The sequence below is a fragment of the Bidens hawaiensis genome, unplaced genomic scaffold (genome assembly GCF_021521415.1).
Source record: "Bidens hawaiensis isolate Kalapana, Puna unplaced genomic scaffold, B.hawaiensis_p1.1 tig00045684_1, whole genome shotgun sequence".
Taxonomy (NCBI): Eukaryota; Viridiplantae; Streptophyta; class Magnoliopsida; order Asterales; family Asteraceae; genus Bidens; species Bidens hawaiensis.
In genome coordinates, this window is record NW_027498146.1 from 39453 (window position 1) to 55641 (window position 16189).

Consider the following 16189-nt stretch of genomic DNA (forward strand, 5'->3'; position numbering starts at 1 on the left):
AACATAATATGAAAAGATGATGATAATGATAATAATAATAATAATAAAAGTAGTAGTAGTAGTAGTTAAATAATAATTCTAGTAAATTGCATGGGACATGTACATAAATATTTGATCTTGATTATGAATGTTTTAAATTTGTATGTAATACTACAAGAATGGTGAAAAATATAACTACATAGAAATAATCACATAAAATACATTAACGAAAATTGAGATTAATTAATAATATTATAACAATATATAAATTTAAATAGAAACAAAACTGAAAATTTAAAACGGGTCGGGTTTTCGGGTTTAAAAATTAACGAATGTTACAGGATTCACAGGTTTTAGAAATTTCGTCCCGAAATTAAAATAAAAATAAAATTTTAGAAGAAAACAACTAAAAGTTGTTCAAAGTTTAAACAATTTACACATACATATTTAAATAATAAAAAAAATAACGCCGATCTTTGAATAAACCGAAAGACGCCAGAAATGGGAAGTATGACAAGGACACTTATATATAGGATGTACCAGCGACGTATCCACCATGCCCTTATAATATTGCATTTGTCCCGTTTTTCCAAAATCATTTCAAGTTTCGAGTTATTTCACACAACCGAACTTATTATATTTTCTATGCGAAAACTTTGATAATTACGTGTCGACCCATAATTAGCTCTATCGTTGGATGATCCATATAACTTTCTCTATTGTGTGGTTTTAAGACATAGACATTTGATAGACAAATAAAATTCATATAGAACGTTGAAAATAAATAAATAAAAAAAATATGAATTAAAAGAGTAAATGTCACACCCTCAAAATCCACTAACGGAGTTTTACCGTCAGAGGGTGTGAACTGGCAGGATCGGAATCATTAGTTATAACCAAACCAAAGAAAACGTTTAAATGAAAAATAAGTGCGGAAGCGTAAAACCTTAATTCAAAAGTTGCGTCACGCAGGACGACTTAAAACCAAATGTAAATGTTAAGAGTAAGATGTTTAACAATTAATGCATGCTCCTAAACCGCGCGCCCGCCTCGGCTACCTGAGAATAACATACTAAAAGGGGTCAACACGAGGTTGGTGAGTTCACAAGTTATATAAGATAAATCGTTTAGCGTTTGAGTTCAGCGTTTTCGTTAAGTGTTTTGCGTAACCACGTTACGGCGTTTAAAAATTTTGCGTAACCACGTTACGGCGTTTAAATGTTTTGCGTAACCACGTTACGGCGTTTAAGTGTGTAACCACGTTACAGCGTTTAAATGTTTTGCGTAACCACGTTACGGCGTTTAAGTGTGTAACCACGTTACAGCGTTTAAGTGTTACCAGATAATGTTATGTCAAATTATATATCGATAGGTAGCTAATCTATACAACAAGTATTACTAAGTGGTTCGAGACCGAAGCTGACTGTTTATCAAGTGCCCGTCACCAGGTCAACCCAGACCATGGTAAGTGTTAGCCAAAATTACACCCACTCAACCTCCAGTTGAGCTTAGCGTCGGGTGGGGTTTGTCAAACCCAGTAGTACTACTCAACAGTGACTCGCTATTCCAAATATTAACCGGTTCGATGCGTGGGACTTCAAGGGTTACGTGCCGCTTAGCCTCTACAAGTGATATATATAATTTATAACAAAATCTTAAATATGTGTTTATCTCAAAAATGCGTTTATCGGAGTATGTTATCTCCCCCAAGTGAAAAACGTTTGAAAACAGTTCAAAGAGCGGGGTAAGTGAACTCACTGTTTGCGAAGAATATTCCAAATTAGATCACCGAGTGATGCGCGTCGTAGAAAACTCTCTAGCGTTCTAAAATAACAAAGAGATTTTCTAAGTATCGGAACGTTTAACGAGTCTCTAGACTCGGCACATAATACCTATGCACGTATCATGTTTCGTGTTTCGTTTGTGAACCGTGTGTGATTTAAACAAGTACAATTGTGATACGATACACGAGTGAGCAATTACTTTCGTGTCATGTATTAATAACATACTTACAAGCAATTATTCCCGTAAGGGCATTTTGGTCAACAAACAAAGACTAACTAACTATTATTCCCCATAAGGGCAATTTGGTCAATTCATGGCAATCAACTAGCAATTATTCCCCGCAAGGGTATTTTGGTCAAAATACCACAATTATATAAGAACTATCATATTTCATGCATTCCTATACAACTCAGCAGCTAGTTTCATTGTGACAGAATTTCTACTTGAAAGATTGTACTATTTCACCGATCATATCATCTCAATTAATTCACCAAAAATCACCACTGAAACATACATGTCTTAGGTTTCCAGAACATATTTTATATTATTTTTATTCCATATAGATTTCTCATAATGATCAAAACACTACAGTAAACTCATATCAGTCAGATTCATGCACAACAGAATGTTATTTGCAATTCCCGGTAAACGAAAAATCCAATAAATGCAAGACCACTTGGGTTTGGTTCCTAACTCAGTGAGTCAACTTCCAGAAGTGGAACCAACCCAATTGGCCTCGTAGTTCATGAGATATAGAATTTACAATATAACCTAACAGCAGGTCTAACAGCTCAGCTTTGCATCACGTTTTTGTAAAATCATAAAAGTATACTTCCACTTATCCAAAAATTACGAATTTATACTTTATAGAAACTAGACTCAACCTAGTTTACTGCAGTACTCACAATCTCAATCAATTTTCACGTTTACACTTCGTTACAGTCAGTTAAACATCGTATATATATTCTGTCCAGAATCTGTTCACATCAAAACTCAACATCATAACAATCTATGAACTATCATGCATCCATATAACCCTCTAGACACCATAACTACTATCCATGCATATAAATCACACCATACATACAAGATTAGGGTTTGTGTTTTAATTCAAATCAAGAACAACAATCAATCATGCAACAACATCAATCTAGTTATCAATCTATTATCCAACTAACAACTATCATATTGATCACATACATACATATAATCGGCTGAGTTAGGGTTTACATACAACCCATTAAACATCAAAATTACACAACAAGGAGGTAAGAGATGATCAAGTATACCTTCCTAGCACCTAGTTCTTGGATTAATCTCTTGATTGATGTGTGTGTGTGTGTGATGAAGGTGGACGGCAGCCGTGGATCAAGAGAGGGAGAGAGAGCCGATTTAGGGTTGTAGGTTAATAATAAGTTAGGGTTTGTTTATTAGTGATGTATTTATAATAATACAAGTTACACTCTAGTCCCTCTTCTTTCCAAGTGTTGTTTTTCTAGAACATTCCATCATACTTGCCCAATAAGTTAACATGACCATAGTTTTATCACATAGCACATAATCCTAACACATAATAATCACATAATTATTGTTTTTACGTTTATCGTTTATTTATCAATCGTTTGCGTCAACTCGTTTGCGTTTCGGTGCAAATCCCGAAAGACTACACATGTAGTAAGTGTTACGCGTCATTTAAACCCTAGTTTAAATGTAATGAAGTGTACGTTATAGATTCAACGATCTTAAAGTTTGAATTGACGGAGTTGAGTTAACGGAGTTAACCTGAAATTGACGATTGTCACATCATTCCCATGTTAAAGAATTTTCGTCCCGAAAATTTGAGTCAAGTCGTGATGAGAGTCTGAAAGAGTAAGAAAAAAAATTTTCAGTTTGTCATATCATCCCCTAGTAAAAAGAAATTTCGTCCCGAAATTTAATTCATACATTCGGTGATGTTTGACGGTTTGCCGGGTTTCGCGGTTTTCGGTGTTTGGTTAGCCCTTCAAAAAGGTGAGGATACTTTTTCATCATTTGATCCTCGCGTTCCCACGTGAACTCCGGTCCACGTCTCGAGTTCCAACGAACCTTAACGATTGGAATTTTGCTGTGTTTGAGTGTTTTGGTTTCCCAATCCAAAACTTCGACTGGTTCCTCAATGAACCGTAACTGTTCATCAACTTGCAGTTCCTCCAAAGGGACTACTTGGGTTTCATCAGATAGGCATTTCTTCAAATTTGATACGTGGAATACATCGTGTACGCCACTGAGTTCTGTTGGTAGGTCCAGTCGGTACGCCACCGGACCAATGCGCTCAGTTATCCGGTACGGACCAACATACCGTGGGTTGAGTTTGTTTCGCTTACCAAAGCGAACTACACCTTTCCAAGGTGAGACTTTGAGTAACACCCGATCGTTCACTTTAAATTCGAGAGGTTTTCGGCGCTTGTCGGCGTAACTCTTTTGGCGATCCCGTGCTGCTGCCATGCGATTTCGGATTTGAACAATCTTTTCCGAGGTTTCGAGTACCAGTTCTGGACCAGTGATTTGGCTGTCACCCACCTCTGCCCAGCAGAGTGGTGATCGACACTTCCGTCCGTACAGCGCTTCAAACGGCGCTGCCTTAATACTTGCGTGGTAGCTGTTATTATACGAAAACTCTACCAAGGGTAAGTGGGGTTCCCAACTTTTTCCGAAATCTAAAACGCATGCACGCAACATATCCTCCAGGGTCTGAATAGTCCGTTCACTTTGCCCATCCGTCTGAGGATGGTATGCTGTACTCATATCGAGACGTGTGCCCAGTGCGCTTTGCAGCGACTTCCAAAAGTGTGAGGTAAAACGAGAATCTCGATCGGAAATGATCGAGACAGGCACTCCGTGTCTAGACACCACTTCTTTCATGTATACTCGAGTCAGTCTTTCCATTTTGTCCGTTTCCTTAATCGCTAGGAAATGTGCCGATTTAGTCAACCGGTCAACGATCACCCAGATGGTATCGCATCCCGTCGGTGTCTTAGGCAAACCCGTAATAAAATCCATTGAGATTTGCTCCCATTTCCACATTGGGAGTTCCGGTTGTTGCAGTAGACCAGATGGTTTCTGGTATTCTATCTTGACTCTGGCACAAGTCAAGCATTTGCTCACGTAGGTGGCGATGTCGGCTTTCATGTTCGGCCACCAGTAAAGTTCCTTTAAATCATGATACATTTTATCTGAGCCAGGGTGGATAGAATATCGGGACTTGTGAGCTTCGTCCATCACTAGAGTTCTCAACTCTCCGTATCGTGGAACCCAAATCCGGTTCTCAAAATATCGGACCCCGTCCGATCTGGTTTCAAGTTGCTTGTTCATGCCCCGCATGAGTTCCGATGGAAGATTTTCATCTTTCAAAGCTTCCAGTTGCGCATCGCGAATCTGATCGGGTAAGCTGGCATGAATCGTAAGTTGCAATGCTCTTACTCGTCTGGGTTTTTCTGTTTCTTTTCTGCTGAGGGCGTCGGCCACCACATTGGCCTTGCCAGGGTGGTACTTGATGGCACAATCATAATCTTTAAGCAGCTCGACCCAACGACGCTGTCGCATGTTCAGCTCTTTCTGATCGTAGATATGTTGGAGACTCTTGTGGTCGGTGTAAATGGTAAACTTGGTACCGTACAAGTAATGCCTCCATATCTTAAGAGCAAACACCACAGCTCCGAGTTCCAAATCATGGGTCGTGTAGTTCTTCTCGTGAACCCGTAGTTGTCTAGAGGCGTAGGCTATAACCTTCTCGAGTTGCATCAGCACACAACCGAGACCTTGTATAGATGCGTCACAGTGTACCTCAAAGTTTTCCGTTCCCTCGGGGAGGGCTAAAATAGGGGCGCTACAAAGCTTGGTTTTCAATAGTTGGAAAGCGGATTCTTGCGCGTCACCCCAGTTGTACTTAGTGCCCTTGTGAGTCAAAGCGGTGAGGGGTTGAGCAATCTTTGAAAATCCCTCGATGAAACGCCGATAGTAGCCGGCCAGTCCTAGGAATTGTCGCACTTCAGTCGGAGTCTTAGGTGCTTCCCAGTTTTTGATGGCCTCTACCTTACCGGGATCGACATGGATACCATTCTCGTTGATCACATGTCCTAAAAAGTGAACCTCGCGAAGCCAAAATTCACATTTCGAGACTTTAGCATACAGTTGTTCCTTCTTCAGTAGTTCCAGAATTATCCTTAAGTGCTCTTCGTGGTCAGTCTCGTTCTTGGAGTAGACAAGAATATCATCGATGAAAACAATCACGAACTTGTCGAGGTACGCCTTGCATACTCGATTCATGAGATCCATAAATACGGCTGGCGCGTTGGTTAGGCCAAAAGGCATAACCGAGAACTCGTAGTGACCATACCGTGTTCTGAAAGCCGTCTTTGAAATATCTTCTTCGCGCACTCTCAGCTGGTGGTAACCGGATCGTAGATCGATCTTCGAGTAGTAACTCGATCCCTGAAGCTGGTCAAATAAATCATCAATTCGGGGTAAAGGATAACGGTTCTTGACCGTCACCTTGTTCAACTCCCGGTAGTCGATGCACATCCGAAAAGTCCCGTCTTTCTTTCGGACAAACAAGACAGGGGCTCCCCATGGCGATGAGCTAGGTCGGATAAAACCCTTATCCAACAAATCTTGCAACTGAGTGGACAACTCCTGAAGTTCCGCCGGTGCGAGCCGATACGGGGCTCGTGCTATGGGTGCTGCACCGGGTGTCAACTCGATTTGGAATTCGACTTGACGAATAGGAGGGAGTCCGGGCAAATCCTCTGGGAAAACTTCCGGAAAGTCTCGCACAACCGGTATGTCTTCAATTCGTTTCTCCTCCGCGGGTTTCTCAACAATCTGCGCCAAAATTGCCGGATGACCCTTTCGTAGATACTTCTGTGCTTTCATAAGGGTGATGATGCTGCTGGTCATGCCGCTTCTCTCGCCTCGGACCGAAATGATCTCGCCGGAAGGGGTGGTAATATGGACTATTTTATCATGGCATATAATCTCCGCTCGGTTCTCGGATAACCAGTCCATGCCGACAACGACATCGAAACTACTAAGCGTAAAAGGAATAAGGTCGATGTCAAAAACATGACCTGACAGTTTCAACTTACATCCCGCAAGTATATGAGTTGTTACTACAGTTTTACCATTAGCTAATTCGACAGGAAACTCAGCGTCTAACGGGGTTGGAGTAAGGTCTAAAAGTTGGCTAAAGGCTTTCGACACAAAACTCCTATCAGCTCCAGTGTCAAACAAAATGGAAGCAAAATAATCGTTTACAGGGAACTTACCGGACACCACATGCGGATCATTGCGGGCTTGACCCGATCCAATCACAAACGCTCTTCCTTTGCCATTTCCTCCACCGTTAGTGCCACTTCCATTGCCCCCATTGTTGTCATTATGTTTCAGCTTGGGGCAATCCTTCCGGAAATGACCTTCCTGTCCACATTCAAAACATCCCTTAGTTGTCATCGGTTGCTTAGGAGCACCCTTTGCCGCAAGGTCTCCTCTACATTCTTTCGCTTGGTGACCTATCTTTCCGCATCTTTGACACTTGACACGGTCACACTGGCCAACATGATGATAGTTGCACCTGTTGCACTTTGGATACTTCCCAGCATATCCGCTCGAAACCTGCCCGCTACCGTTGTTGTTGGAGTTGTTGTTGTTGTGATTCTGAGTGTTAAAGCTCCGGGTGAACTCGGGTTTACGGTAGTGTTGTTGCGGTGGGAGGTTCGAGGATGAAGATCTGGTGTTGTCGAACTTTCTCTTCCCGCTGTTCGGGTTGCTGTTGTTGTTACTGTTGCTGGCGTGGTCATTACTCGGGTTGTCACGGGCTTTAACAGTCGAACCCCTCGGTGGTAACGCACCCTGGGTCACAGCCTGATCCGTCAGTTTGTGAGCCAAACGGATCGCTTGTTGGATCGTGGCTGGTCTGGAAGACGTCACCATACCCTGAATCTGTGGTGCTAACCCATCAATGTACATCTCTATTCTCTTGCTCGGCGGATCCACCATCCGCGGACACATCACAGCCAACTCGTGCGAACGAGTAGTGTAGGCATGTCGTCATCTGAGGACACCTCTGAGTGTGCCTCCTCCTCAGCCGGTTCTTCCTCCGGTTCTTCTTCGGGATCTTCCTCGGGATCTTCTTCGGGATCTTCCTCAGGCTCCTCTTCGGGATCTTCTTCAGGTTCTACTTCAGGCTCTGCCCCAGGCTCGGCCTCAGGCTCTGCCTCAGGGTCGGCTGCGTTCTGAGCAATCTGCATTTGTAGGATATCGCAACGCTCTAACGCTATTTCGGTTCGGGTCCTTGCTTCTTGGAGTTGCTCTTTCAAGTCTATCATTTCGGCTTGCATCTTCATCATAACCTTCGTTTGTTGATCACTAGCCCCTTGCATATCCTTCATTGCCGCCGCCATGCGGGCAACCTCCTCCTTATTCTCGGTTTCGTCTTTTAACAATCTGGAAACGTTCTCTCTCGTGTAGCGCATGTAACCCACATCACGCTCCAAACATGAAACAACGGCTGCGAGAACTCTCTCTACAGGTTCGGTTATGGGTGGTAGGGTGTTGGGATAAGCAGGGTGGTTCGGGTGTGGCAACGGGGGGAACTTGTTCACGGTAGACCATACGTCTGATCATGTTGGGGTACCAATCCCAGCTAACGTTGTTTTCGTAAAGGCTTCCGGATAGGCGGTACCTCTTCGGTGCGGGAGTTGCGAGTTCCGGGACAACGCGGGGTGGCGAGGCGGTAGGTAACTGAGGTTCCTTCCCGTGAGCATGCGTCATCGAATCGGATGATGATGAGGGTGGCGTCGACATCCCTACAGGTAAGCCGTGTATGCGCGCGCGTATGAGCGAAAGAGGTAAGAGATAAGATTACAAGACTACACAAACCTATGCAGTGCGTATTATTATAACTAATGGGTCGTCGCGGTTATAGTCTAGTATGCATGCAGTTTCTAGTTCGCTATAACCAATGGCTCTGATACCAATCTGTCACACCCTCAAAATCCACTAACGGAGTTTTACCGTCAGAGGGTGTGAACTGGCAGGATCGGAATCATTAGTTATAACCAAACCAAAGAAAACGTTTAAATGAAAAATAAGTGCGGAAGCGTAAAACCTTAATTCAAAAGTTGCGTCACGCAGGACGACTTAAAACCAAATGTAAATGTTAAGAGTAAGATGTTTAACAATTAATGCATGCTCCTAAACCGCGCGCCCGCCTCGGCTACCTGAGAATAACATACTAAAAGGGGTCAACACGAGGTTGGTGAGTTCACAAGTTATATAAGATAAATCGTTTAGCGTTTGAGTTCAGCGTTTTCGTTAAGTGTTTTGCGTAACCACGTTACGGCGTTTAAAAATTTTGCGTAACCACGTTACGGCGTTTAAATGTTTTGCGTAACCACGTTACGGCGTTTAAGTGTGTAACCACGTTACAGCGTTTAAATGTTTTGCGTAACCACGTTACGGCGTTTAAGTGTGTAACCACGTTACAGCGTTTAAGTGTTACCAGATAATGTTATGTCAAATTATATATCGATAGGTAGCTAATCTATACAACAAGTATTACTAAGTGGTTCGAGACCGAAGCTGACTGTTTATCAAGTGCCCGTCACCAGGTCAACCCAGACCATGGTAAGTGTTAGCCAAAATTACACCCACTCAACCTCCAGTTGAGCTTAGCGTCGGGTGGGGTTTGTCAAACCCAGTAGTACTACTCAACAGTGACTCGCTATTCCAAATATTAACCGGTTCGATGCGTGGGACTTCAAGGGTTACGTGCCGCTTAGCCTCTACAAGTGATATATATAATTTATAACAAAATCTTAAATATGTGTTTATCTCAAAAATGCGTTTATCGGAGTATGTTATCTCCCCCAAGTGAAAAACGTTTGAAAACAGTTCAAAGAGCGGGGTAAGTGAACTCACTGTTTGCGAAGAATATTCCAAATTAGATCACCGAGTGATGCGCGTCGTAGAAAACTCTCTAGCGTTCTAAAATAACAAAGAGATTTTCTAAGTATCGGAACGTTTAACGAGTCTCTAGACTCGGCACATAATACCTATGCACATATCATGTTTCGTGTTTCGTTTGTGAACCGTGTGTGATTTAAACAAGTACAATTGTGATACGATACACGAGTGAGCAATTACTTTCGTGTCATGTATTAATAACATACTTACAAGCAATTATTCCCGTAAGGGCATTTTGGTCAACAAACAAAGACTAACTAACTATTATTCCCCATAAGGGCAATTTGGTCAATTCATGGCAATCAACTAGCAATTATTCCCCGCAAGGGTATTTTGGTCAAAATACCACAATTATATAAGAACTATCATATTTCATGCATTCCTATACAACTCAGCAGCTAGTTTCATTGTGACAGAATTTCTACTTGAAAGATTGTACTATTTCACCGATCATATCATCTCAATTAATTCACCAAAAATCACCACTGAAACATACATGTCTTAGGTTTCCAGAACATATTTTATATTATTTTTATTCCATATAGATTTCTCATAATGATCAAAACACTACAGTAAACTCATATCAGTCAGATTCATGCACAACAGAATGTTATTTGCAATTCCCGGTAAACGAAAAATCCAATAAATGCAAGACCACTTGGGTTTGGTTCCTAACTCAGTGAGTCAACTTCCAGAAGTGGAACCAACCCAATTGGCCTCGTAGTTCATGAGATATAGAATTTAAAATATAACCTAACAGCAGGTCTAACAGCTCAGCTTTGCATCACGTTTTTGTAAAATCATAAAAGTATACTTCCACTTATCCAAAAATTACGAATTTATACTTTATAGAAACTAGACTCAACCTAGTTTACTGCAGTACTCACAATCTCAATCAATTTTCACGTTTACACTTCGTTACAGTCAGTTAAACATCGTATATATATTCTGTCCAGAATCTGTTCACATCAAAACTCAACATCATAACAATCTATGAACTATCATGCATCCATATAACCCTCTAGACACCATAACTACTATCCATGCATATAAATCACACCATACATACAAGATTAGGGTTTGTGTTTTAATTCAAATCAAGAACAACAATCAATCATGCAACAACATCAATCTAGTTATCAATCTATTATCCAACTAACAACTATCATATTGATCACATACATACATATAATCGGCTGAGTTAGGGTTTACATACAACCCATTAAACATCAAAATTACACAACAAGGAGGTAAGAGATGATCAAGTATACCTTCCTAGCACCTAGTTCTTGGATTAATCTCTTGATTGATGTGTGTGTGTGTGTGATGAAGGTGGACGGCAGCCGTGGATCAAGAGAGGGAGAGAGAGCCGATTTAGGGTTGTAGGTTAATAATAAGTTAGGGTTTGTTTATTAGTGATGTATTTATAATAATACAAGTTACACTCTAGTCCCTCTTCTTTCCAAGTGTTGTTTTTCTAGAACATTCCATCATACTTGCCCAATAAGTTAACATGACCATAGTTTTATCACATAGCACATAATCCTAACACATAATAATCACATAATTATTGTTTTTACGTTTATCGTTTATTTATCAATCGTTTGCGTCAACTCGTTTGCGTTTCGGTGCAAATCCCGAAAGACTACACATGTAGTAAGTGTTACGCGTCATTTAAACCCTAGTTTAAATGTAATGAAGTGTACGTTATAGATTCAACGATCTTAAAGTTTGAATTGACGGAGTTGAGTTAACGGAGTTAACCTGAAATTGACGATTGTCACAGTAAAAACATTACTTAACACCTTAATAGACTGTTCAGGCCAAGGGCAATGCAAAAACACTAAATCAAGTAAATAATATCATCGTGTCGAAACCAAGTAAACGATATTAAAAACGAAATAAACGAGGTAATGAAGTCAAAGAATGAAACATTTAGAATCATAACATGTAATTGAAATAATAGGGTCGAGAATAACGTGGCAGGTAAACGTAGCATTTAACCAACGAAGTATGAACATGTAAATTGATAACGCATTGGGTTCGAGAATAGCTTAGATAAACGAAACTTTTAAGTATCAAAATACCATGATGTTTAACAAATGGAAATCTCCGAAAGAATGCAGCGCAATTAACGGTAACATGGATGTGAAATGAAATGAACATTACAACATATAAATTAATAATTTGAAATAAAATGGATAAATGAAATTCTATATTCACATTATTAAAATCCATTTAAGTTTGTGAAAGAAAAGTTCCAATAGCAACCTTGAGTTTATCAAATTGAACAATTGAAATTTCGAAATCAAAATAAAGCATTGATTCCAGATTGATGAAACCAAGAACAACATAATGGTTTAAAAAAACATCGAGTGAAAGATAAGTACACGAATAAACAAAACAATTTGTGTATAACATAATATAAACTCGACATGTACATGGGACACAGTCCCGGTTCTAAGTAAACGAATTCATTTGGAGAGAACCGGTCACCAATAGTAAAATGTGGAAATAAAATGAAAATACGGTTTCTATTAGGTAGCTATACATACATGTTCATAGTCTCAATTTTCACTTAACGGTTACATTTAAGAAAAATGGGTCATAGACCACGAGATTTGAAATAACAAACGTAAACCGATTTAATAAAACGAATAAGAATGATGTACGAATTCACGTTTTGTAAAAATACAAACGAATATGGATCAAAGATCAATGAACAATAAAAATAAACTTTGTAACCAATATTCTAAAGAAGTGGATATAAAAAAATAACTTTGGGCACGTCCGAAAAATACGTGAAGAAGAAGTTAAAGAAAAGAAAATGTAACTTGCGACGCTTGTCTTCTCGAATGCAGGTTTGTTTATGGCATGAAAGTTGACGTGAGAAGGTGCCATGATTTCTTAGCCGAAACTCATTAGCGTTAACAAAGGGGAAAGAAGGGAAGGGATATATCATATATTTTAATTTACGAAAATCGGTTGTAAATCGTGGTGTTTTTTTTATATCTCATGGTGAAATAAGATTATTCTATTTTAGTTAGGCAAAACGTTTTTAACTAGCGCTAAAACTTAAGAATTTTATGAAATCCTTAACGTAAAAATAAATGTTTTCTTTTAGCCAGCGGCCTAGGAAAAAGATTGTCGGATAACCTGACTTGTTGAATGAAATATAGCCTCAAAAGGGCTTAAGATTTGTTTGAAACAAAAAATTTACTTTAAATACGGTGTGAAATAATAATTACATTATTATTAGAGGTGATGATAATACTAGTAATAATAATATTACTAATCATAATAATAATAAAAATATTAACAATAATAATAATAACAATTCTAATAATAACCATATTGATAATTACCATAATAATAATGATGATGACGACGGTGATGGTACTAATAAAAATAGTAGCAGTAATATTATGGTAATATTAATAACTTTAATAATAATAATAATAATAAGAGAGGTAATAATTTTTTTTAAAGAAAAATCCATTTGAATGAAGATTAAAATAACTAAGGATTTGGGATTAGGTGCGAGGTGTTAGTAAAAGAAATAAAATGTAGAAAAGTATGCAAAAGAAAATATAGACGAGTTTGATGAGTTTTGTAAAAATCTAAGTATTGAAACCGAAAAATCGTATAAGGTCAACAAAGGATGCGGGGTTATGATATTGCATGGCGAAAACAAGTTAGGCCTTCCAAAGTATGGTGAGTGTGCTAAGGTCACCACAATGTTAGTAGGCTTGGAGCATGAGGTTAAACACATGGTTGAGACAAATGGTTAGGTACAGGTCTTGCAGATGGGTTAGTGGCGTTGAGTTTGGGTAGGTATTAGCAATAAGTGGTAATTGAATCTACCACAGATTGAAGTATATCACGTTTCAGGTAAGTAAAGTGGTGGAATTTACACATACTGTACAAAGGATGTGTTTCAGCGCGAGGCCTTTCGGTTGGGTTTAGTTTGCGTTTCCAAGAATGGTGCTGGGTTTGAATTTGAATTAACTATATCGATGAAGGTAGGTGCGGTCAAACGTGGGGTGATCAGGTTCGCGGAGGCCATTTACTTGATAACTTGGATTGTCATTTCGCGAGTTGAGTGTGACAACTAGGAAAACAAGGAAGCATGACACGAAACGTGAAGAATTCGTGTAACTTGAGACGTAAGTACGAAAACGACTAATAGATACAAGTAAAGAAAAGAAATCGCATGAAACAAATTTGAAATCGAAATTGGAATTCCCATAAAACGTCATGAGTTTTCACCTTTCAATAAACGATAACCTCATAAATTATTGAATAATTATATGGAAAAAAATATTAAACTTACAATAAATAATGAAATCGAATTGAAAATTGAATGTTCATAAACCACCATGACTTTTTAAATTTTCACTTCCAAAACATAAGGGTAAATAAATATGGAAATAAGGTAATCAAATTGAAATTCGACCATTCATGTATCACCGTAACTTTTTGAATTTTCAATTCTAAAACATAATAGTAAAATAACAAAGGAATCGTTTGAAATTCGGTTATTACTTTGCAAACTTTTAAAAGTTTAAGCCGTAAATGAGAGTATAAATAAAGAAAACGTGTCACAAAATTTTTTAAAACTTAACTATTATCGTATAAAAATGCGTAATTAAATCAAACTGAAAGCTGGGTATTCGTGTACAGACTTCCAGTTAAAACACACTGTAAAACATAGAGGAGTGCAACCATATTCTTTTCACAAAGAGAACATGGTCGCGTTTGAAAACTTAAATTTGTGATTCATATGGCGTTGAAAGTGGTATGCTTTGGCTTAATAGAGTTCATGCTCTTTCCTAACTCTCCAGGTAAGCAACCGGGTCCCGCATCTGATTGGGATTTATACGCATTGCTTATCCTTAGGTTTCAATAACCTTGGTGTCAAGAGTTTCGGAAAACAGGCACGTCCCCCTTACAGTTTACTACATACCCGCCATATAGAACCATCATTAAGAAGAATAAATATCAGAACACAATAATAAAAATCAATAATTGAAAATGTTGGAAAACTCTTTGTTTTAGGGCGCATAAGCCTTGGACTTGTGTGTGCTTGTGTAATTGAAGTACTTGAATCATCTTTATAATAGTATTTGCGTACATGAGGCATAAACAATTCAATAATAACCAAATAATGTGCATTGAACAATCAAATTAGGCTCACATAATTTCTAATCATGCAACCTAAACAATTAAGCAAATAAACTATAACCAACTAGAACACTACGTCTAATGTCCTATCTTATAGTCACGGCTCTGATACCAATCTGTAACACCCCGGCTCGGAATACGCCCGAGTGTGACGTACAGATTGTTCAAAACACATGTGACACTATTAAGTGACAATATTATCATTAATTTATTTAAACAACAAGTACACAATTTTGGAAGTAAGAGAAATACAAATAAATACACATTTAAGCAATTCGTCCATTTAAGTTGAATATCCTAAGTACTAATGTCTTCGTCATTTCAGCGTTCTCTAAAATAAGGTACTTGTAGCATATATAAATATAAAATAATGTCAACTAAATGAATAGTTGGTGAGTTCACACAAGTTTTGATATAAATACATAAAAAATCTACAATTCCATGAACAAGCGTAAATGAGCAAGTAAGTTCCTTTCCAATTGTGATTGTGCACCAACGTACTCGGATAATAGCGCAAGTAAGTGTCTTTTCCGTTGGTAATAACCAACGTACTCGGATCGGGAGTCCCTATTCCACTCATAACATCGAGGTCCTGAGTGCATAGGGGGGCGTATGATCATACTTAATGAGGAAACCATGAGCACGTAATCTTTGAACAAGTAAGCAAATCAACACACAAGTCCATGTAACGAATTGTAGTTTGTAAATAATGAATAAACGAAATCATAATGTTGATAGGATATATATGCTACCCCCAAAATATGTGAAAGCGTTAAAAAGGGGGTGTGAGAAACTCACATTTGCAATTGGATGATAACTTGATATAATAACCGAAAGCGCATTTAAGGAAATAAATGATCGAACCTCACAAACTATAATTAAAAAGGAAATACAAAATTTAAAAACTAACTATCGGGATTATAAAAGTTAATTAATATTAGTTTTAGGAATTATGCGTTATTTAAATATCTATTTCATTAACTTATGGCAAATGGGGACTTGAGAATTTTTAATTAGTTTAACAAAAATGAATAATTACTAGTAAGAGTGTCCGCGCGTTGCGGCGGGGACGCAACGGAAATTCGGTCGACAATTGTTCGGTTTGTTATGGTACCATTGTTTGCTATAGTTTAATTTAGATTCAATGCTGTTTACAATTTGTGGCTGAGGTAGTTGACGCGTAAATGCGTAGATACACACGATTATATATCATTAGCAAAAAAATAAATTAAACACTATT